General features: G+C 40.6%; 1 long non-coding RNA gene across 1 annotated transcript in view; it reads left to right on the top strand.

Moving 5' to 3' along the window:
- The first annotated feature begins 735 nt into the window (after window positions 1-735).
- The window catches only part of LOC308387475, a 44,456-nt gene continuing 23,111 nt past the window's right edge, over window positions 736-22,080 (top strand). The window contains exon 1 of the long non-coding RNA XR_013969954.1: window positions 736-1,274. This is a non-coding gene — a long non-coding RNA (uncharacterized lncRNA). The remainder of the gene's footprint in view (window positions 1,275-22,080) is intronic.

The following is a 22,080-nucleotide window of genomic DNA, read 5'->3' on the forward strand; positions in this document are numbered from 1 at the left end:
ACACTGTGGGCTGTCCAGAAACAGCAGCTTCTTCAGATTAATTCAGAAGAGCACCACGAGTGGATGTTTTAATTTGAGTTATTTGGTCATTTGGAAAGGTCCAGAACAATTTAATACAATTAATCTTGCTGAGTGAAGGCAGTCATTGTTGCCATGTAGCAGCAGTAAGTGTTACCCTGATTGCGGCAGTGGTGTAAGTGTCCACCAGTATTGTCTCTGTCAAGTGGCTGTCCAGGTATGGTTATATGATCTTGTGAGGTAAAGCTGCCCCACAGATTTAGGTACACACAGACACAACTAAAAGCTCCACACCCCTTAACGTGTGCACACGCATGCACACACACACACACACACACACACACACACACACACACACACACACACACACACACACACACACACGTATGTGTATATATATATATATATATATATATATATATATATATATATATATATATATATATATACACACGCCCTGCGTCTGACCTGCGGGTCAAGGTGCAGTGACTCTGAGGTTGTCTAACTGGGCCTCTTGAAACTCTTGCTTTGCATTCCTGCACCCAGTGGAGGGGGGTTGCCACAGACAGGGTTATTACTGGACTGAGAGACTGAAAGAAAGACTGATAGAGAGGGAGAGAAAAGCGACAGAGGGAGGGAGAGAGGGAGGGAGGGAGAAGGGGGGGTTGAAGGAAGCTGGAAGGTATTATGCACTATTTCCTTGCCTTCCTAGAAGCTCTCACTTGTTCCCTCCCACTCGGCCGGCATTCTGTGGCAAAGTAAAAGAAAACGCTGAAAACTTGAACCTGCTTATACTCGAGCTTCCTCGGCCTTCAAACGAGCTCACTTGTTTTCTTTCCCTACCCTTCCCCGCGTATGTTTCTCGCACTCTTTCTTGCTCCTCGCCTTGTTCGTCTCTCTCCCTCTCTCTCTCTCTCTCTGGGCTGTGTGTAAGAGGATCACTTTGTTTCCGTTGCCTTTTTCCGCGGTGCTGCAGACACACATGGAGCAGAGGATTGGATTTGAGGAGATACTGACGAAGTGCACAGCTGCAATGGTCCCCTCCATCTCCACACCAGGACTAAGCCCCCCCACCGACCCACCCCAGTGTGTGTGTGTGTGTGTTTGACTCTCTCCCTCTCTCTGTCGCACTCTCTGCTATCCGGCTCTCCGTGGGGTGGGGGTTGCAATATAGTAACTCAGAAAAATGGAAGTGGATTGGAGACAGACAAGATAGGAAGCTTTCGTTCTTGGGCTCGGACGTCAGGATCTGTGTGGTAAGTGCTTTCCTCTTAGCACTTTTGACAAGTTCTGTCCCTAAGAAGAATCCATCTGCCTGAAATCTCAGGAGCACTCTTCATGGCTCTATTGATTCATTTGTTGCCTGCTTTAACTTCTTTAGTTGGACTTTAAACTCCGTTCCCAAGTATTAACAAAATAAGCCTGATTTTCCTTATATTTCTTGTCAGTCTTAAATTAATTTGGTGACAGGAGAGGCTAGATCTTTGAATTTGTGTCCCAATGATTTTTAATGATTTTTAAAACATTTTTTTATTTTATTTGGTGGGAGGGGGGGCGAGGTGGAGAGATGGGGTGGGGGCAGTTGACTGGGGGAAGGGATTTTGAAGAGGTCAAAGAGAACGGCTCGGACAGAACAATGGTTGTGAAAACTTTACTAGTCATTTAGTTACGCCTCTGTGAAACATGTGTCCGTTTGTAGCCAGGGACCCGTGCTCGACTCCAAGGAGGCTTGCTGTGGAGGCCATTTATTTTAGCTAATTCAATTTATCAGCTGCTCAGTAGCTTCACTTTTTTATGAGTTTGGAATTTTTTAATTTGTTTTTTAAATGGGGTGGAGTGCAGTTGTGAGACACCGCACAGTATTTAAGACACCGTCAGCCTCACCAACCGACAAAACTGTTCATGTCTCGTGTATTTTACACCGTCACTGCTTTTACAGGAACGAAGTGATGAACAAGAGAAAAGAAATGAGACAATGAGCAAATGTTTTGATACAAAATCATAGAGAGAGAGAAAGAGAAGTTCCCAAGTTTGCAGTGGATACGGTGGGCTAAGCTTCGATCCACATTTCATCGGCCTTTGATGAAGCGCTTGAGGAATTCAGATTTTTTGTTGTAGTGCTGTTGAAGGAATAAATAATGCAGGTTACAGGGAAAGTAATACTTTACTGCGAGCCCCCCGAATAACTCCATTGTGTGAAATGTTAGGGGGACCTCACATTTCACATATGTGAGAAGCACTGGACCAACATTTATAATAATTAACATTATTTATATATTTGAGATATGTTATTGCTCAATAATTAGTTGATAATAATATATGATAGGACTTAAGATTTAGTTTGAATTAAAAAATCACCTGAATTGTAATTTAGAAAGAATATTGTTACCTATTTATTTTAAGTAATGTTGTAGCTCATTTAAACTCACAAATGTTGGTGCAGTTAAAAAAAAGCTTCTTGTTTCCTGAATGTAAATCATCAGTTACATGAAATATATCACTAGCATCATTTAAAATTCACATTTTATTTTACTTTAATTTTTTTTGATGTGCAAATATTCTTTAAGGGTCTGACAAACTATGTAAAGTGTCAGTTTAATAAAGTAAGCCTTTTCACTCATTTGCACAGAGAAAGCTGTGGTTTGTGAGAGTCTTGAGAAATTAGCTGAGTTGAGCAAGAAACTCATTTTAGGAAGCTACTGAACTTTAGAGCCGTGATTTATGTGTCTCACCTTGATGGTTCACTGGCAGTTTGGGGTTTTTGACCTCACTCTTTGAGGAAATCAGAACCCGTTTCTCTGACCGCCTCACTCTGTGCCTCCCTCGTTCCCTTTGTTCATTAGACATCTCAGTAACATGGGAATTGAGTGTCTCGACTGGCTGTAATGGGCTTATTTCTCCTGTGAAAGGTAGTTTTTAGAGCCACGTTTTAAAAGCCTCAGATGTGCCTCTTTTAATTTATTTATGGCGTTCTCTGAACACAGTTGAATTTATAGTATGCAGGATGAAGCCTAGCTGCTACCATAGCTCCTTTATGCATGCACACGAGCTGTGCTGCAGGGTCTGGTTCTTTATTTTGATTATGTGGGTCATAGTGTTGTGAAGGAGCACAGAACTGCACATCTTCTTGGAAAAAAAGTCTGTCAGAAAGTTGGATTTCCAGCTTCAGCAGCGTAATATGAGAGTAAATAGAAACTTAAAGTGACTGCTCAGCACTGAGGATGATGCTGTCGATCGGTTTCTTCTTGGTGAATGGCTCTTTACACACTTGCAGCTTTTGCTTTTCTCTCCCAGTGTTAGCTTGAACAAATATTAAAATAATGTAAAAATTCCAGCTGTGCTCAGAAATATTTTTTGACCCTTTTTAGGAGGTAATGGCAGAATTTTTGGATTAAAATTACTTTTTTTCTTTTTTTACAAATTATAAAATGCACTTATTAAATAATAAAGTAAAAATCTGATTTGTAAAAATGACAAAAAACTTTACTTGAGTTTCTCAGCTCCCAGAATTCAGTGCTAGTGAAGAAGACTGCAGTTGTCTTCTATGACTATTAATCAGTTGGTACGGTGCAGTTCATCGTCTAATCGGAAACCCTCTCTACTCCTCTCTGGGATGCATTTGTGTATGTTTTCCAGTAGTATGTCTGCTGGCAATCTCCACTGCTGTTTTTTAAGCCAAGTAACGACATGTCGTCAGATAACCTCCCTGACCTCCCCGGGCCAATTTTAGCCTCTCCTGCAAGCCTGTTCTAGTTATAAATTAGCCTGGTTCTTGTGCGCAGGCAGTGAAAAGGAAAAGCTCAGTTAGGAGCAGTGATTTATTAGCTGTTAGGCTTCCACTGTCATGTGACTGACAGAGGTGTCATTCAGGATGAAAACAGAAACCCAGAACGCAGGCGGGATCCGACTGGTTCAGGAAATAGGAGGTGGTTTCCTTTTCTGCCACTCAACCAGGAGAGAAGTTGCATGATTTACATTTGAGTATTCCTGCCAAGTAGTGTTTGAGTCATTCTCAGAGCCTGTTAGTGCCACACTGTACTATTTACTATGATTTTCAAGGGTTTTAAGGTAATTGTCTGCGACGTTCCTAAGTTGTTTGTTTGTTAAAATCCATAAGATGAGAGACAAACAGGAAATAAAAATGAAATACTAAAATCTTTCTAAAACTTAAGTCTTTCCACTCAGCATCCACCTTGAATTGTCAGAGGGCATTTAGCTAAATGAACTTTCATTAAGAACTGCATTCGTTGAATCCTTAGATCAAACACTTACTTATAAGGGTTTAAAAGCTTTAAACAAGCCCTTCCACCCACGTCTTCCACCCTGTTTGCTGTTGTGCATTTTCCCACTGACTTCATCTCAGCTATGCCACGTCTCCCTTATGTTTCAGATAAATATGTTTGTACCTCATCATAATGCAACCTGTGCGAACCTGTGTGCTGGTAATCATCTATGTGATGTTGCCTGAAAACCGTGTTTTATTGCTCACTGCTGCTCACCTGGCTCCTTCTCTTTCCAAACACACCACCTTGCATGTGCTTCACTCTATGACTCGTGTGGCAGCTGTATACATACTGTGCTATATGCTCTATACGTGGTCAGGCTCATCTAAAAATCGATTACTTCTGTAAATCGAGTTTTGCTTACTCCGATTACGGCCTTAATGCAAGTAAGATAATTTTGTTAAGATGTTTGTATGACAGTCCCAATAATGTGAGTATTGTCTTACTCGGGTTATGATCAAATTACTAGAGTGCATGTAAAACCAGTGAGTGGAAGCCCTGTTTGTCTCTGTTTACCAAGCAGGCTGCTCCAGTTTTTACCTCTGACACATGAATTGTTGTAACAAAGCCTGGATATCACCAGGCTGAATTCAGGGAGGCTCGTGCTGTTGCAAGTGTGGACAGTAAGAAGTTTTTAGTCGTCATTGCTTTGTTTGTTTGTTTTTGAGAATGGCTAACTAGGAGACAGTTTCTAGTTGAATTTTGCTGACTAATGTAGGCACACAGTGTGGCGTACAGTTAATTCATGCTGTTCCAGGAAGAAATATGATCAAAATAACTCCTCCAACAATGCAGCTGTTCATAGAGCAGGAGTTCGTATCCCCGAAGGCCGAGAAGAGAGGAGCTTTACAGGTGCTTCTTAGGCCTGAGCAATGTGACGATCATGTATTGTGAACAATCTTAACTTGGCATATCTGCTTTAAAGTCATAAAGTTTGCGTCATTAAATGACATTCCCTTCTCTGTGTGATGTAGACAAAAGCATGATTGGTTATGACTCCTTGGATCATTAATTAGAGTTTATTGTAAACCAGAGACAGTATGACAGATGAAGAATAGCAGCGAGCAACAAAGGAGTCCCAAAAACAGCACTTCTGATCAGAACTTTCAAAATAAAAGCAAGATACAAATTGAATGCAGACCTTAGTGACACTGGCCTCGATTCGACTGCAAAAATAGGCCCAATCCAGCGTTTCTGTTATGATACTGATATCTGGGCTTAGGCAATTTCCTGATGCAAGCATTTAATAGTAGTTTTCTTCATTTTGAGACTCTGAATAATTCAAAATTATTGCTTTTATAACTTTATCATCTGATATGTCACAATTTATATCCAAGAATAAAAACTTACTGGATTTGTATTTGCTAGTAAATTAGTAAGTGAAAACAGGAATAATTAAAAAGTAATTACAACATAAAAATCATTGCATTTATCACATTTCAGCTCAAAGTGAGAGTCTCTTGTAGTTATACTATTTTCCTTTTTTGTCTCTCACACTCTCTCTCTCTCTCTCTCTCACACACACACACACACACACACACACACACACACACACACACACACACACACACACACACACACATCGGGCGTGGAGCTGACATCCATCCATTCATTTATTTTCTTAACCACTTTTCCAGTTCAGGGGCACAGGAGGGTTGGGGCCTATTCCAGCTGTCACTGGCTGAGTGGCGGGGTACACCCTTGACAGGTTGCCATCCATTCCATGGTGAAGTGAACTAATATTAACTGAGTTGACAACAACACTTTCTGTTATTTTAAGTGGAATAAAATCTTCCCTGCAAGTGTTAAAATGAACCGAAGACCTTCTAGCTTCTGTTCGTAATTGCTGTCTCTCCCTGAAAGTTAATGAGAGAGAGAGAAGCCTGTTCGGTTGTGTCAACTGTCTTGACCAAAGTTTGCAGTTAAATAAAAAACTTTTTCAAACATAGAAAAAAAGGAGCATGAAATGGCTCCAAACTACTGCAGCGTTTCAAAGAGATTTTACTAGGGCTGGGCCATATCATACCGTTCACGGTACCGGTATAATGTTGGGCAATGATAAGAAAATGAAATATCACGATAGAATATGGGTAAAACGCGCATGCGCAGTGCTTTTGTTTTCATACGCACATGGCGGAAAAAGCATGGCGGCGACGGAGAATATAAGAGCGAAAGTGGATCGTTGAATGAAACGGATGAACCAGAACTGGTTTGTAAAAAATGCTGCAGCTTCACTGGTGTGGAACTGGTTTAGCTTTCGTCCGTCAGATACACAACAAAGCACTATTTTTGGTAGCGCATGCTAGCGGGCCGTCGCTATTACCGTGTTTTTTGGAAAATACGGCACACTTAAAATCAATCCTTTGATTTTTCTGAAAATCGACAGTGGCCCTTATAATCCCGTGTGCCTTATGTATGAACTCTGGTTGTGTTTACTGACCTCGAAACGATTTTATGTACACGGCGCTCGAAAATCTGTCAAATGTTTCAGTGCGACTTTGCTAAGCTATGAAGCCGCACCGCTTGATGGATTGTCGGAGCATTACGGCTGTCGTAGGCGGAGCCTCGCGGCGTGATACGTACTGCGCTTCAACATAATGTTACCGTATTGTGTGTGTATAACCTCTTTTTAAGTTGTGTGGATATTATACATGGTTATGCTGAGGATATGTCGGCCAATTTCCACTGGAAATGCCTTTTGGTTAAACTATCAGCGAGGAATTTGCATTTGCACTGTTAAATTTTTATATAACTTTAATGCACAGAAAAAACAGCTGCTTGTTTAAGTGAAAATACATTGATGGTTTTTTTTTTGCACTAATAAAGTTGTGGAGTTGTAAAGTATTTTGTCTAGTGTCAATTATATCGTCAGTTATATCGTTATCGCAAATTTTCAAATGTATACCATGATAAATATTTTTGGTCATATCGCCCTGCTCTAGATTTTACCATTCTACTTTAGCTTTCCATCTAACTGTTACTCACGTAATAAGCAAAGAACAGGTTAGGATGCCTTTATTGATACATGATCCAGTTTTTTGGGTCGGGGATCCAAATATTCCATCTGTGAGTCCCAGCAGAGAGGACCATGTGGTCTACTGGCCAGACTGTAAAGATGGCAAAACACTACCAGCAAATCGTCTCAGTGTTTACTGATATGATTGGTGCAATCGTGACTTCCACAGAAAGACATCTTCAGTTTCTTAATCGAGCTGGTGGCTCGTGCCTCATCCCAATAACACTGTCCAAAAAACACGATCATCCATATGAGCACAATTGCAAACTGGGGTGGAACCACCATTAAAGCCAAACTTTTAAAATGACTGGCAAACTCTTTCATGCACCAGCAGAAGCTTTTGAGCGTGCAACTGTTAGTACACCCATTCAATGATAAATGAACGGATTCTATTGCATTCTGTTCTATTCTATTAGCACCATAGTTTCTGTCCAAGGTGGGAATCTGCTTCTCTGATTGGCTAATGTTACAAACATCACATTATGTTTCTTAAAAAGGTCACCTGCTGGATGTAGTAAAACTCTCCCGTCCTTTAGCATGTGCCCAAACTCTGAGATGCAGGTTTACTTATTTATGCATGCCAGTTTGACAAGTCTGTTTGTTTTACAGAGTTGACACTCCCTCTCCTTTAGTACACAATGCACATGTAGCCCTCCACGAGGATGATGCACCATTAAACTGTTAGTTCACATGTTAGGACGTATTCTTAGGACAGAGATTTCATTTTTAAGTGCAATAATTTGTCATTGGATATTTTTTTAGTATTTGAGGAAAGTCATAGGGGTTGTTTACTCTTTACTTATATGGTAAAAGAAAGTCATGACTTTATGGGCGATTAGCATAACTTACTTTGACAAATAGCACGAAGTGCAGGAGGATGCTAAGTGTCATTCAACACTACAATAATGATGACAGATGATATGCGTCATAAGTCACTCATTATTGAATTATTAATGACCTGAGCGAAGTCTTGAGCATTGCCAATGGAAAATAACACAGATGTTTAGTGTTTGGGATTGTTCGCTGTGATAAATTAATACCCATGGCTACAGTTTTCAGTTCAACCTATTATTACCACATGAAGAAGAAAAGTAGAACAACATGTCGGTCTTTGAACTTAAAGTGATGTGAAAAAAATATTATCTAAAAAGCAAAGCAAGAGTAGATACACACATACACATGAGCACACATGCAGCATTGGATTCTGGCACAAATGGCCCCCAAAGGGTTGTTTATAAAGGGGGTGATGTCATGTCTGTGATGGAGGCTGTGTCTCTTTACCAGTGATCCATTTCTTACCCAGCTGTCCTTTGTGCTACTTAGCAGAAAGGAAGAACAAAAGAAAGACGGATATAAAGATGCAAGATTATTTTACATTCCTTTCACCTCCAGCTCACTTTATACCTGCCATTAAAAGGTTTTAGTTATTGATACGATGTTTTTTTTTCTTCATTTGTTTTTGCCCATTTGATATTTTCTGTCCTTTGCTGCACAAATGTAAGGAGGGAAATAAAAGAGCACAAGTCAAACATTGTGTTTCTACTGTATACCAGAAGGCGGTTGTTGGAGTGACCGCGTCTAGGACGCTGATTAAACAGCATCCCAGTGCTTACTGTGAGGTGCTCACACCAGACTGCTTCTGCAGTTTTGCTATTTGAACACCTTATTTGAAAAAGTGCTCATCTTTGTACTTTCACTAATCCAATTTACATATTTATTATCTTATTTAGTGTTTCAGCAATTTTATTCTGGACAGTTGCCCATTTCCTGGGTCAAAGGATCATTGGCAATTTGTCTGCTTGTCTTTGAGCCAACAGGAGTTCGTTCTTCTGTGCAGACAAAGGGTCGCGGGACTTCTTTGTGGCATCGTACGTGTGTCTGCGTGTGTTTATGTGCGTGTGCGCATATGTCAGGTCTAGTGTTTCCAGCCCCTCAACTCTGCACTATTTTAAACAGCTTGGCTTCTTTAACCACCGCGCTCTCTATGGCGGGCACGCATATAAGTGCTGTGGGGGGGTTGTTGGGGGAGGGGAGTCCATATAGAGCTCAGGGGGCTCCCTGGGAAATGGTTTCCATACATTTAGCGTTTCCTCTTTGTGGTGCAGCAGGGTTGTCGCGTCAAAGCTGTGGTACAAGGAGGGGTGGAGGTGTTGGATAATGCAGACACAATGGGCTAAGGCAAACATTAGGAGTGAGACAAAGGACACTCCGCTTAGGTCACAGGGGGGGCAGCTCTTCCCATTATCTAAGGGAAGTGATCTTAACTGAGGGACTTTTTAAACCCATCAGCAAATTAGGGGCAGCGCTGAGCTGCTGGTGTGCGTTCGGGTCATGATCAAAGCCTCGAGAGTGGGTCTGTTTAAAGAGGAAGGCCGTAAAGCAAAGGACAGCAGTCACAACACAGCACAACATGAGGCTGGGTTAGCGCTGAGAGTGCTATCATGACCGTGTTATCATTGTCACAGTCGGGATATTTACTCATGGGAAGCAGAGGATAACTTCTTTCTCATCTGCACTAAAAACAGCACAAGCACCGTATGTCATATGGTCAGCTGAGTGTTTCTGCACCATACACGTGTGTTCTAAGGCGAGCCAATCTATAATCATGCTACACCTCTAATAAAAATTGGCATCAGTTATCTTTTTTTATATAGAATAACAAAATTGTGTTTCAGTTTCATTGTGTCAAATTATCATCTAGGTTTTTGTAATTGTGTTTTCTTTGGATATAGTACAACATTAGGTTTTACCTTTCTAGTATGACTTTGTATAGTTGTTGTCTAATCTGCTGTTCAGAGATTTGGGCTATACAGTATATTTAGCTTGAATTAATAATTTACTTAAATAATTTATCATTAAAATAACCACCAAAGGATTTTTTAACATCACTAATTTATTTAGACACTCCCATATTTGCTAACCACTTTAGAGCTGAGACGTAGGTCAGCTTTTAGTATTTTTTATGAGCTAAGCAGCTTGTCACGTTCCACTCTAATTTATTGCTTGAAAACAGAGTGTCAATTACGTGGTAATTACACGCTGTTAAAGCTACTGCTTAACTGCTGGACATTATGAACATTTATGTCTTTGTTTCTCACTAAACATTTAATTTACTATTGGGGTGTTCAACCATAAGGAAACAGTGCGATCAAAGCAATTAACCTGTCGTTAACAAATTTTAAAAGATTTCACTGAAAAATCACTGAAGAAAATTGATGGAGGGAAAAGCTAGAAAAGAAAAGCAGAAATCTTTTTGCCAAAAAGCTCAACTAAATGTCTCCATATTCACTTATTGCGCTTCTTCTCCTTTTTTTTGTTTTTTGAAACCTTATTCGTGTTTGTGTGGCTGAAGGACCATTATGGGACAGGCTTTTAAGGGAGATCTGGGAAGTGGAAACCTAATACTGCCTGACTGCTGCTCTTGTGTACATGAACCCCACAGCTGCTGGACAGAGAGGGAGAGAAACTGGGGAGAGAAAAATGGAGGAAGAAAGGAGGAGGGGATATAGGAGAGCACGGTGTGCTCGGTAATTAGTTGTCTGGTTTTGTATTGACCAGTCTGGTGCTTGGGCCTTGGGGACTGTTAAATTTGCAATTGAAACTGAAAGGATTATGCATCCAAAAGACATTAAACAGGAGCAATGAATAGATTGTGGGCCACACGGTGGACTACTTTGTTTTTCTTTTTTTTAATCTTCTTCCATCTTCTTAGACGAGCTCGTACTTTCCTTGTGAGAAGCTGATGTTTTACATGTTACAGGTAAATTACAAAAATGTACTGTAGGGTCATGACAGTTTTACATTGTGATAATGGCAGCCCGTTTTAAGAGTCAACCATTACAAAAACAAACACTACACTGGTTCGAGTCATCATTCGGGGTCAGTTTATTAAAAGCAGACAAAGTCTGAAATCATTGCCACATGCTACCTGCTGCAGAGTGCGATGCGAGTCTAATGAAATGTGTTTGAATGGAGACGTGGTGACCACGTGTGGGAATTGATGGCTCTAGCCTGAGCTGCCCAGGGGGGAAGGAAGATTTGTGTCTGTGTTTATTGGTGCTGAGGTTGCTCGTGCTTGCTGCAGTGGGCCCACAGAGTAGGTAACACCTTCCAAGTACTTGCTGAATCTTATGGCCCAGAGAGATTCCCTTTAGATGCACTGCCAGCGTTGATTTAAAACGATCAAACTGGTGTGCGTCAACAGTTTAGTGACTTTTAGCAGGGGAAAGCAGAGACGGGCACAGGAATCGCTTCAAACTAAAGTGTAACGTAGCCCCTTTCTAATGACTTCCATTGTGTGTTAGGGTCCGCTGTACCTGCCGTTCTCACCCTTGGGAATGGTGCAGCATGCCAAAAGTGACATCACCCTTGCCGTCGCAAGCCACACTTTGTTGTCGTTTCAGCCGTGAACCTCTTAACCTGCCAACACCACCAGAGTGAACACACGAGTGTACGGTTGTGTCAGTTTTTGCTGCTGGTTTAATGAAGCTCAGAGATTCACAGACCATACAGAGGCAGATGATGATGCCACAGTTTGAAACGATGAGGCTTTGACTTCTTCTCTTCCTATAATGTGGAGCTTTGTCTGAGTGGAAACGCTTATCGTTCAGGTGAACACTGCAGTGAGTACTCGTGCCCTCAGAGCTGGTATAAATGGTACGGCGCTGCAGCAGCAATGTTACTGTTACTGGCAAGTATAATGGACCCATCAAGCAGGCCAGACCTTACAGTGGGGAGGCAGAGGGTGACTTTTAAAAAGGCAGGCTATAATATGAAGGACCTCTTTGCTTCCATCTGCATCGAGCATTTGAACCTGCTGAACTGTGAGCCTTGAGTGTGTCTTGTGGATGATAGAGGGGTGATGTCATGCTCTCTCTCACTGTTTGTGTAGCTGGCAGAGCTGCTGGAGAGAGTCGCACACTATGACTTAGTCGAGAGCAGAACAGCCCTGTGGGACGCTGCCAGAAAGTTCCTGCCTGCTCCAAAAACTCTGGTTTCTGCTTTTTCCTCTGATTCTGCTTTGACACGATGATTCGAAATCTTGTACCAACAGTCCGTGTTTTTAATCTGTTCGAGTGTCCTGTGACGCTTTGCGACCCAGAGCGAGGAGGCACTCTTTGTAGATAAAACACACAATCTGGTCGAGATCCCGCTTTGTGATTATCACAACGTAAATACAGGAGAGCCTGAGCACAGGTGGCTGATGCTGGGCTGATGGTAACCAGACCGGACTGATGTGTGCATGGAAAAGAAATCACTGCTGTAATGTCACGCATAAACAAAGCCTATTTTCTAAACCTTGCCATGTTCGCTTGAAACATCATACAGCTGAGCGTTTTCACATTGCCAGAACAATGAGCCAACTCCAAAACAGCAGCATGGGCAAACCTTCTTTTCTTTCACATTTACGTAAATATTTTCCCTAAACTTACAAAAATATGATTAGACAGAAACATCTTCTTTAAAAATAGCACTTTTGCTGCATTAATGCTTGAAATAAAAAATGACAACATAAAGATAAAATCAAATCTTTTCAATTGGAATTGTAGTTAAATTAAAGAATAAAGCCAAATATACTGCACATGTTAGGTGTTTATTATTCTGTCATATAAATGGTTGTATTTTTGTTTTAGAAAAACAAAAAAGAAAAACCACGGCCTTTCTGCAAAGGAAAACCAGAGTTAAAGTACTAGTATTTTTTTGTGTGCGTATTTTTATTTACTTAACAAATATATTTTTGTTTTATATATCCAGAAATAACAGGAAATGCATTGCCTTATAAATAAGTGAGCCAACACAGCTCATTGCCCCAGTCATATATGTTTGTTAGTATATTTGTACTCGCGCCCCAAAGGCCCATTTCTGAGCCTGGACAAACCCTGTAATATCTTCTAAATTGCCCTAAATGTTGTGAGGATTACTTTAATTTTCTGCACTATTAGGCATTTTACCTCAAGAAATGTGTCTGAAAGGCTTTGTGACATTTATTCTGATGATGTTAAATTTCTGGTTTAGTCTGTTCGCTTCATCTTCATTCCCTGACTCAGCAGCCAACTCCCAGAGAAAGTTCAGATTTTCTATATTTTTGGATTTTTTCAGGCAAAAACAGCTTTTTCAGACCGACTGCTGCATGCGGCACTCCATCGTCTGCTCGTCAGAATGAGGTGGCAGGTTTTGAGCTCCTGTGCTCATCTGCAGTTAAGAACCTTGCCAACTGAGACACCCCCACTCCCACACACACACACACCCCACCCCACCTTCTATTTGGGGGTCTCTGACTCCCCTCCCCTCATCCCTCCTGGTAATAGATGGCCTCCTCGCTTTGAGCTTGAGCCCACCTTTAAACAGCTAGACAGGACTGGGGTTTGTCTCGGGCCAAGCGGTGGAGTGGAACAATAGGAGTGTGTGACATTGTCTGGTGTGTGTTAGGAGACCGACGTCTGTCTGAAACATACGTACAAACACGTGATGGCGTTCTCTTCACACAGCTGCCTTTACCTGTGCCTGCCAGGTAGCAGAGAGGGAACACGGGACATCCAGGGTATGCACATCTGCACATTTTTTCCTCTTTTTCTTTTTAAGCCACTGCCGTTTGTCAAACGTGGCTTCGCGCCGAGGCATCCGTCTCCACATCACGTTCATTGCCGTTTCCATGCTTCCCGCTGTTTGTCTTTGACGACAAACCCTTTGTCTGGCTGAAGCCTTTAACACAGAGGGGCTGGGATGGAGCCTCCGTGGATCTGTTCTTATGCCTGTGTACGTGTTTGCGTCCATTCGCGATAGACCATCTCTGAATATGTGTGTGTTTTCGATTCATAAGCTGCTAGGACAGACTGCAGCATTGACCTTGGCTTTGTTGAAATGTGTGTGAGGAGAGCATTTATGCGTGTGTGAAAGGAGTTTTTTCTTTTTTATTGTTCTGTCTAAAAGTGCTTATGATGCCACGATTCCTGTTATCTGCAGTAAAGGAGCATGTAGAGTTCTCCCTGCAAATCTGTTTTCCCTGCAGTGGCTCCATGGGACAAGGATCTTGTAGATTTCTCTTTTCTTTTCTTTTTTTTGCTTTAGCATATTCTGCATTCATATGGAAATAAGGGGCAGATGAGGGACAGAATCTCACATCAATTTGATTGGGCCATGAATAGCTGCCAGTGTGTTTGGACTGACCCAGCGCTGCCTTAAAGGCACTGCCCAGCCTCTGCTCTAAGACCGCAGAGCCGAGCACATTTTCAGCTGCGACGCACACGTGTTCGTCCACACACGCGCGCTTCCACCAAAGATGAAAAAGCAGATGCTCATAATTGTACTCATACAATTAGTTACACTCGAGCACTTAGGAAGACAGAACGCTGTCTCATTCTCTGTCACTGTCTCTGTGTTGCACATATACAGACAGCCACGCCAGATCCCAGGGAGACGTTAGTGTCGCAATACGCTCGTCTTTTTTTTTCTTCCTTTCTCGCAAATCCTTTTTTTTTTCTTTTTTATTAAATCCTCACTCACCCTCTTTTTCCCAGCAAAACGGATGTCATGATGATGGGCCTCCTTTAGCATTATTAAGGAAGTTTGACTTTATGCTTCCATTTAGTTTTGGGCCAATGAAAGATGCTTAAAATATTTTATTACAATATTTCCCTACATCTTACAATTAAACAGGACAAATAGATGTCTGTTTACATAAATGCAGAGTTAGAGTTGCTGCAGTTAAAACACAAATATAATTTTCCATGTGAAATATAAAATATTTCACATTAAAAAAAGAAAAGAAAATTTTAGCTTTAAGGTTTTTGTGGTTTTGTGTTATGTAATACTGTAACCCTGAGAAAATGCACAGGCATCGGTTGGATTAAGGTAATATGCTTTTTCTACACTGTCTGTGAATTAATATTGTATGTGAGGAGTCCCGTTTCTAATAAATTTTGAGTGTGTTTCCTTCCCGGGCACGTCTGGTACAATGGGCCTCCCAGACCGAACTATTGCAGTTGGATCTAGCAGCAGGAATCCATCAAACAAGATTTGTCTCGGTGGATATGCTGGTTTTGTGCTCAAGAATTAGAGCCCACCACCCATATTCAACCCTGGTCTGAGTTACTTTGTCTTTTATCAAACTAGACAGTCCCTGAAAGCGTGGCTGTAGAGTTTTAATTCATTTAGTAATGCATCGTCTCTCTCTTTTTTTAAAATAATGTTTTTAAAATATGATAACTGCAATTAGGCTTATTTCAATAACATAGACATTTAAAAAAATAAAATCAAGTAGATAAAGTAGAAAGAACCGATTCATTGTTCTTACTCGGTTTTATTAGGATATTAAAAGATTTTTTCACAAGTATTCAGCACCTATTTTAAGATAAATTAATAACATTTATTTAAAAAAATTTTGTGCTTAATATTTAACCTGAAATTAAACTTTTTTTGCTATTAAATTTCCTTCATGAAAGTATTTGTTCTGCTGCTGTGCATTTCATCTGCTAGATTATCTTCGCTTTCTCCCTGGTGGCTGTTTTGTTCTGTTTTCCGAGTTTATGGTTAAATTTAGGCAGAGTTAAATATTTTGCCTGCTGAAGCATGGCATGTCCGCTTTAACACCAAGGTCCAGCCTCTGTCTGTTAAAAGAGCAATGTGTTGAAGGAGGGCCTCAGTGTGTGTGCGTGCTGTTTTGTCTCTCCATTAGCACCCATTCAGAGACAAAGAGTTAGAGGAGCAGACGATGGGCTTGTTAACACACAGGCATTAGTGAATTAGTGTGTGTCTTTGTGAGGGAGGGGACACTCCTCTAGTGTTATGGGGCTTTCACCACCGATACACTACACTCCAATACCACAAGTGTCCAGCCACTGAATAGGGAGGATTTGTTGCTGCACACCTAATTAAATAGTGCTTTGGGTAGTGGTTGTGGTGAGGGGCCCTTTGTTCCAGTCCACCTTCTAAAGCACCTTGGAAAGCTTAGTGTTTGACTTTGGTGACAGTGGAGGTTAGACCCAGCCTCTCTGTGACAAATGCAGCAGCTGCCTTTCATATACGATGATCATAGCTGGGACCTACAGACATGCCCAGCGAATTGCTGCACATTTTTAACTTAATCACCCAATTAATAAAGTGATTGATTCATTAAAAAACAAAAGAAATGTGAGTTTGTTTGTTTTTCCCTCCCACAGTGAAAATGTAGTGAAACAATGTGAGATAGATGACAGAGTGAAAATGTTGTGGATCTGCTTAGTGTTGTAGGTTTTGAGCAGGACTGACTGCTGGGGGGTGAGGAGATTATGATGCCCTCTGCTTTGTGTAACAGCCTATGGGCTTGACCTGAGGGAGGGAGACTTTGTGGCCCTGAGAAGGGACAACACATCTGAAGTCGGTTCAGAGTTTGCACTTTCTTTTGGATAGAATCTAGATTTGAGGTGGTAACTGTTCTCTAAAGTTATATTATTACAGTTTATATAGAATCCAGTGTAATCTTTGTGTTATTGTTTGTTTCTCTGTAAGTTAATTATTAAAGTTTTTGCCATCACCTGATATTTTAGTGCCTAGGAATTGGTCACGTTTCTCCCCTTGACAACCCTAAAAGAATAGCATTAGCTAGCACACAAGATAATATGATATTTCCCTCAGTCCACCTTTAATTTATGACAGTGGTAATCCTCATTGCTTCTGTTCTCCTGTGCACAGCTGACATTAAAGTGAATGGTAGTTTTTTTTTAGATATGTAAGCTGCAGTCACAATCTCTTACAGGAATATCTGACAGGGTCACTCAGCGATCGAGGGGTTTTTGGTTGTTTGGTTAGCTCTGCTGCCTCATCATGAGCTGTGAGAGCAGACGTGGTGGAGCAGCACTCTGGCATTCAGCTGCCACCGATTCCAGGCAGGACGATGGTGATGGTGGGTTGCTGGTTTACCTGTGTGTTCCAGGAAACATCTGCCAAAGCTGCTGTTTGGTTGAGTGTGTGCTGGTAAATGTGTGGTGCAGAGAAATCAAACGCATTTATTTATTGTCTCATTTACTGCCAGTTGTTCTAGTATGAACAGTGGAAAAATTATTTGCTTTTGGATCCATTAGAGAGGAGAGGATAGTTTCAGATGATAGAGAAGAAACACACACACACACACACACACACACACACACACACACACACACACACACACACACACACACACACACACACACACTTGATCAAAAGGAATAAAAGATGTTTTTCTGTTTTTATTTCATCATGGGGTATTTTGACACACATTCCAGAAATAATTGATTTAAAGAATTCAAAAAATATTTTAACTTGAAGGAAAAATATATAAAAGGCTTCCCTGACGTATTTATTTTCACATTGTTTCATAATTCTGTTGTGTCTTTTTAAAGATTGGATCGTGTGAGTGCGTAACATGAGACGGGAATGTTGAGCTTGTCTTTGTGGCAGATTTGGCCGACTTGTCCCCGTCACTGTGTCGTATAAAGGTTCAGTGAAGAATCCCCTCCCCTCCACCCCATGGTCCCATCTCTGCCATTGTTCCTGCTAACATCAGTCAGCTCTGTTTTTTACATGCAGCCTTTTTTTTTGTTTCATATCCAGGATGAATAATGTCCTTTTTATTTTCAGGCCTTGTCTCATGTTATTTATCTAGTTTATCTTCCCTTTCAGATTATGTTTAATGTAAAAAACAATTAAATGAAAATGAATTTATGTTGCATATTTTACTCTTTTGTAATTTTTTAAAATGTTTCCTAAATAAGATTGAAAATAAATTATAATTTTTTTTAAAGCAATTTAATAATTTTGAAATTATAACATTGTATCTGTAGTGAGATGTTTATCACGCAGTTAGCAGCTATTATTTGTTTCAATCAACATTTTAAGAGTTATTCTTGTTAGTTTAATTTTTTGTCACAACATAAACTGGAACTGAGTTTTAATCATAGAAACCCAGACTACAGAGGAGATGCACTGTTTGCAATCAGCTGGCAAACTGCTTTTTTTTTGTCTGTTTAATTATAACATTTAATTTCACATGAAAGCAGATTTTTCTTCAAGCAGGGCGAGACCTCCAGCTGCTCTGGTTCTGTGCTGTTAGGATGTGGGCTCTGGCAGCAGCGGTATTTTCGGAGGAAGGCCCGGTAGTCGCTGTGGGATCAGCCTCAATTGTTGTGCGAACACAATGCCTTTGCGTCCTTACTTCACTGCTTCTTTTGCTTTGCTTCCCCTGCCTTTGAATTTGCTCATTTTCTGCCCTGTTTTGTTCCCCCCATCGCCCCCTTTGATTGGCCCCTACATAGCAACTTGTCACATGGAGCGTGTAGTCTATAACTGCTCCTCTCTGAACCTTTTGCTTTTTAAATTCAATGCGAAGTGGTACATTTCTGCACTTAATTTTTGTAACATGTTTTATCCAATTAAATGCAGTTAGAAAAATTCTTTTAGCATTAACTGTTTTTAAGTATTGTTTTTAAACATTTAAAATATTTTAAAAAAAGATGTTAACACAATTAAATAAATTCAAACCACTTATTAATAATGTTAAATCAAAAATAAATTATTGTAAAATAAGTACATGAGATAAAAAAAATCTAACAATTACTTTTCTACTTTCAAAATAAAAAATAATCAAATAAAACCATAAATCCATATGTGAAATAACAAAATGAGTTTTTCTTTATGAATCACAACAATCACCTTATATGACTGTACAATGCTGATATGTTGACATTGATCGTGCCACCTTTTACTGTCATCAAGCCTCTCACTGCCTTCTCTCTTTGGCCCAGTCAAGTGCACATATGCTCATCCATAACCATTTACTGCAGCAGTTCAATATGTAAACACACACACACACACACACACACACACACACACACACACACACACACACACACACACACACACACACACACACACACACACACACACTTGACGTTAATAAAAGCACATCGTTTTAGCTGCCTTCACATAATGATTGTATTTAATTAATTACCAGGACTTGACAGGTCGAGTGGTTTTGACTTGAAATCATATTGTCATTGGGTCTAATAATGAGCCAAGTAATGCAGTAATGTATGTGTTACTTAATTTATTTATTTTGTACGTACAGCTAATTCCTCAGAATATAACTGAGCAGTTCATATTTTTTCAATTTTCTATTTTGTATAGTTGTTTTGTTCCTTTACATATGACTGGAGTCATTCATGTAAATAGTTTACATTTGTTTTACAAATGTTGCAATTGCATTAAACAATTAATATTTAAGTGCTTTATGTCTATTTATAAATTTTAGTTGCAGATTTTTTCGATTCAACCAATTTTCCTTTTTGTTTTTTTTATTTTTAGACAGGTTTTTTTTGCAGAAGTTTAATTAATTAATAACTAAAAATTCATTTGTAATCATAGCACGCTAATATAAATATAATACTAGAGAATACTATAGAAATCAAGCATGTTGGATCATCCAGTGATCAGTGAGGGGTGAAGAAAGCAACTCAGCTCTTTTCTGCATTCATCACTTTAGCAAAATACCAGACCACATCAGGAATAAACTTGGCAACAACTGTTAAAGATGACATTTTCTTTGCAAAAAAAAAAAAAAAAAAAAAAAATATATATATATATATATATAATTATAAGGATAGATAGATAGATATTCTTACAAGTATTAAGAAAAGGAATCACAGCTCTGGGCCCACAACACAAACCTGAGAAGAGAGGGGAAAAAAATGCTGGCTAAGCTATCTGTTTCACACACGCGGGGACAGAAGGTTCGATATTCATTCGATCGATGAATGAAAAGGCACAATGGCAAAATCGGACAGGCTCCTTTTCAAATCCACGTCTCCAGTGTCCCCCCCCACCCACCCACCTCTCCCTGCCGCCCCTCCACAGTCTGCAGTCGCTGGGCGGCTGGTGTGGCAAACAGAGAGAGAAAGAGAGAGAGGGGAGAGCAAGGGTTACATCAAGGCTGCTCTCTGGACCGTGCAAACAAGTCTAGACCAGTGACCTGTTCAATGGCTCCTTTTGAGGAGTGGGGCAAGTTCGGTCAGAGCGAGGAGAAAGGCAGGCACAGCCTCTTTTCACTGCCGAAGCAGCTCACAGCTCGCGATCGACAGGAGGTAAGGAGGGCCGGGAGGGCAGGCATCTGCTTCCATGGTTACAGGCCGGGTATGGGGACCCTACAATTGAGGAAGCTCCGTTCTCATGCTCCCACAGAGGCAATGTCACGCATTTTAAAAATGCGTCAGGCCGGGGCGAGGACCACATCCACCAGCGGCAGAGTCGCTCTTTCAGTGTGGAAATAAAATGATAGCACGTCTGTTTGAGGGGTGCAAAAAGAGTGTGTGGGGGGGGCCTTTGGGATGGGGGTGGCAGCATGTGCTTGGAAAAGAAAGAAATGCGTCACATGATTGAAATCCTAATTCAAAGTAAGGTGTTTGTTTTTTTCCCGCGAGCTGCAGTGATTTTCACAAATGCGCCCGATGTGTGTTTTTAGCGGCTTTGGTGGTGAAATGATGTGGTTTTGTACAAGTTCGTGGCACAAATGATTTATCCTCAGAGGGAGCAAAGGTCAAGGTTTATATGGTCCGATATCTTAATGAGGATTCTCCCAAAGCAGCAGAAAAATGGAAACAAAATAACCTTTTTTAAATTTCTTCCGCAGGAAAGACGTTTTCATTTCTTTCTTTTTTTTTCCTTTCTTTTTTTTTTTTTGCCAGTGATTTCAAATTCAAATCAGCTCTAGTGAAATGTGCATATTTGTTACTTTAGCACAACGTGTGTGTGACGGTTTTGGATTGCAAACCAGTCAAATGTGAGGAGTCACATCTGTCTGTTTATTTGTTGATTTGTTTGTGTTTGGGCACAAGCTGTGTGTGCGTGTCTGTGTGCTCGTGTGCACGCGTGCGTGTGTGCCGAGTTGAATGGATGCTTTGGGCTTTTCTTCACGAAGGCGGGCTGTGTTGGAACGTTGAATTTGGTCATGCAGCTGACGCTTTACCCCTTAAAACACTCCAAACAGAATGAACAGATGGCCGGCCCTCAGGAAGGGCTCGGGGCGTTGGATTTGCTCTCAGACCGTGGGAAAGTCTTTGGCTGACTTCACCTGCTCGGGGAGCTGATGTGACTGGATTAAACGGCAGTGAAAGAAATGAGAAATTAAAACTAACACAGAGCACGGTGCACGGAGCTTTGTACGATTGCGAGCATTTGACTCACATCTTGTTTAGCAGTGGAAAAAAGGGACAAACTGAGACCCGCAGAAACTGATTCAGTGTTTAAATTTAGAGCTTTTAAACACAACAAACATGCTTTGTATATTGTTATTTTTCTTTGTATGTGTGCAAAGGAGAGCAGGGTGGATGGGTTCAGTTTTTTTTTTTTCATATGTCTTTGTAATCCTAATTGGAAACAGTTGATCCTCAGTTTGTTGAGACATTAGACATGATGTTTGGCCATCTCACCCTCTGCTTTTGATCATCTCTGTCTCAGAGAGACAGCCATGTGCAGGCTTTGATTTATTGTTATTAAAAAAGAATGGGGCTGTTTGTCAGCCTTCCATCTGATTGATGCTAAGATGCATGCACACTTCAATTTAATACTCTTAAAAAGAAAAAAAAGGCCCACGTCTGTGCACTTAATGGCTCATTAATTATGTGTTTGAATGTGCAATAAACTTAGATGGATTATCTGCACTGAAAGGTTGTGTTTTGTTCATTTCATTTAATGTGTGGATGCTGGAATTTATACAGAAGCCACTTAAGGATGTGCTGACAGGTGTGAAACTCCATT

Source organism: Rhamphochromis sp. 'chilingali' (assembly GCF_963969265.1).
Source record: "Rhamphochromis sp. 'chilingali' genome assembly, chromosome: 19".
Classification (NCBI taxonomy): domain Eukaryota; kingdom Metazoa; phylum Chordata; class Actinopteri; order Cichliformes; family Cichlidae; genus Rhamphochromis; species Rhamphochromis sp. 'chilingali'.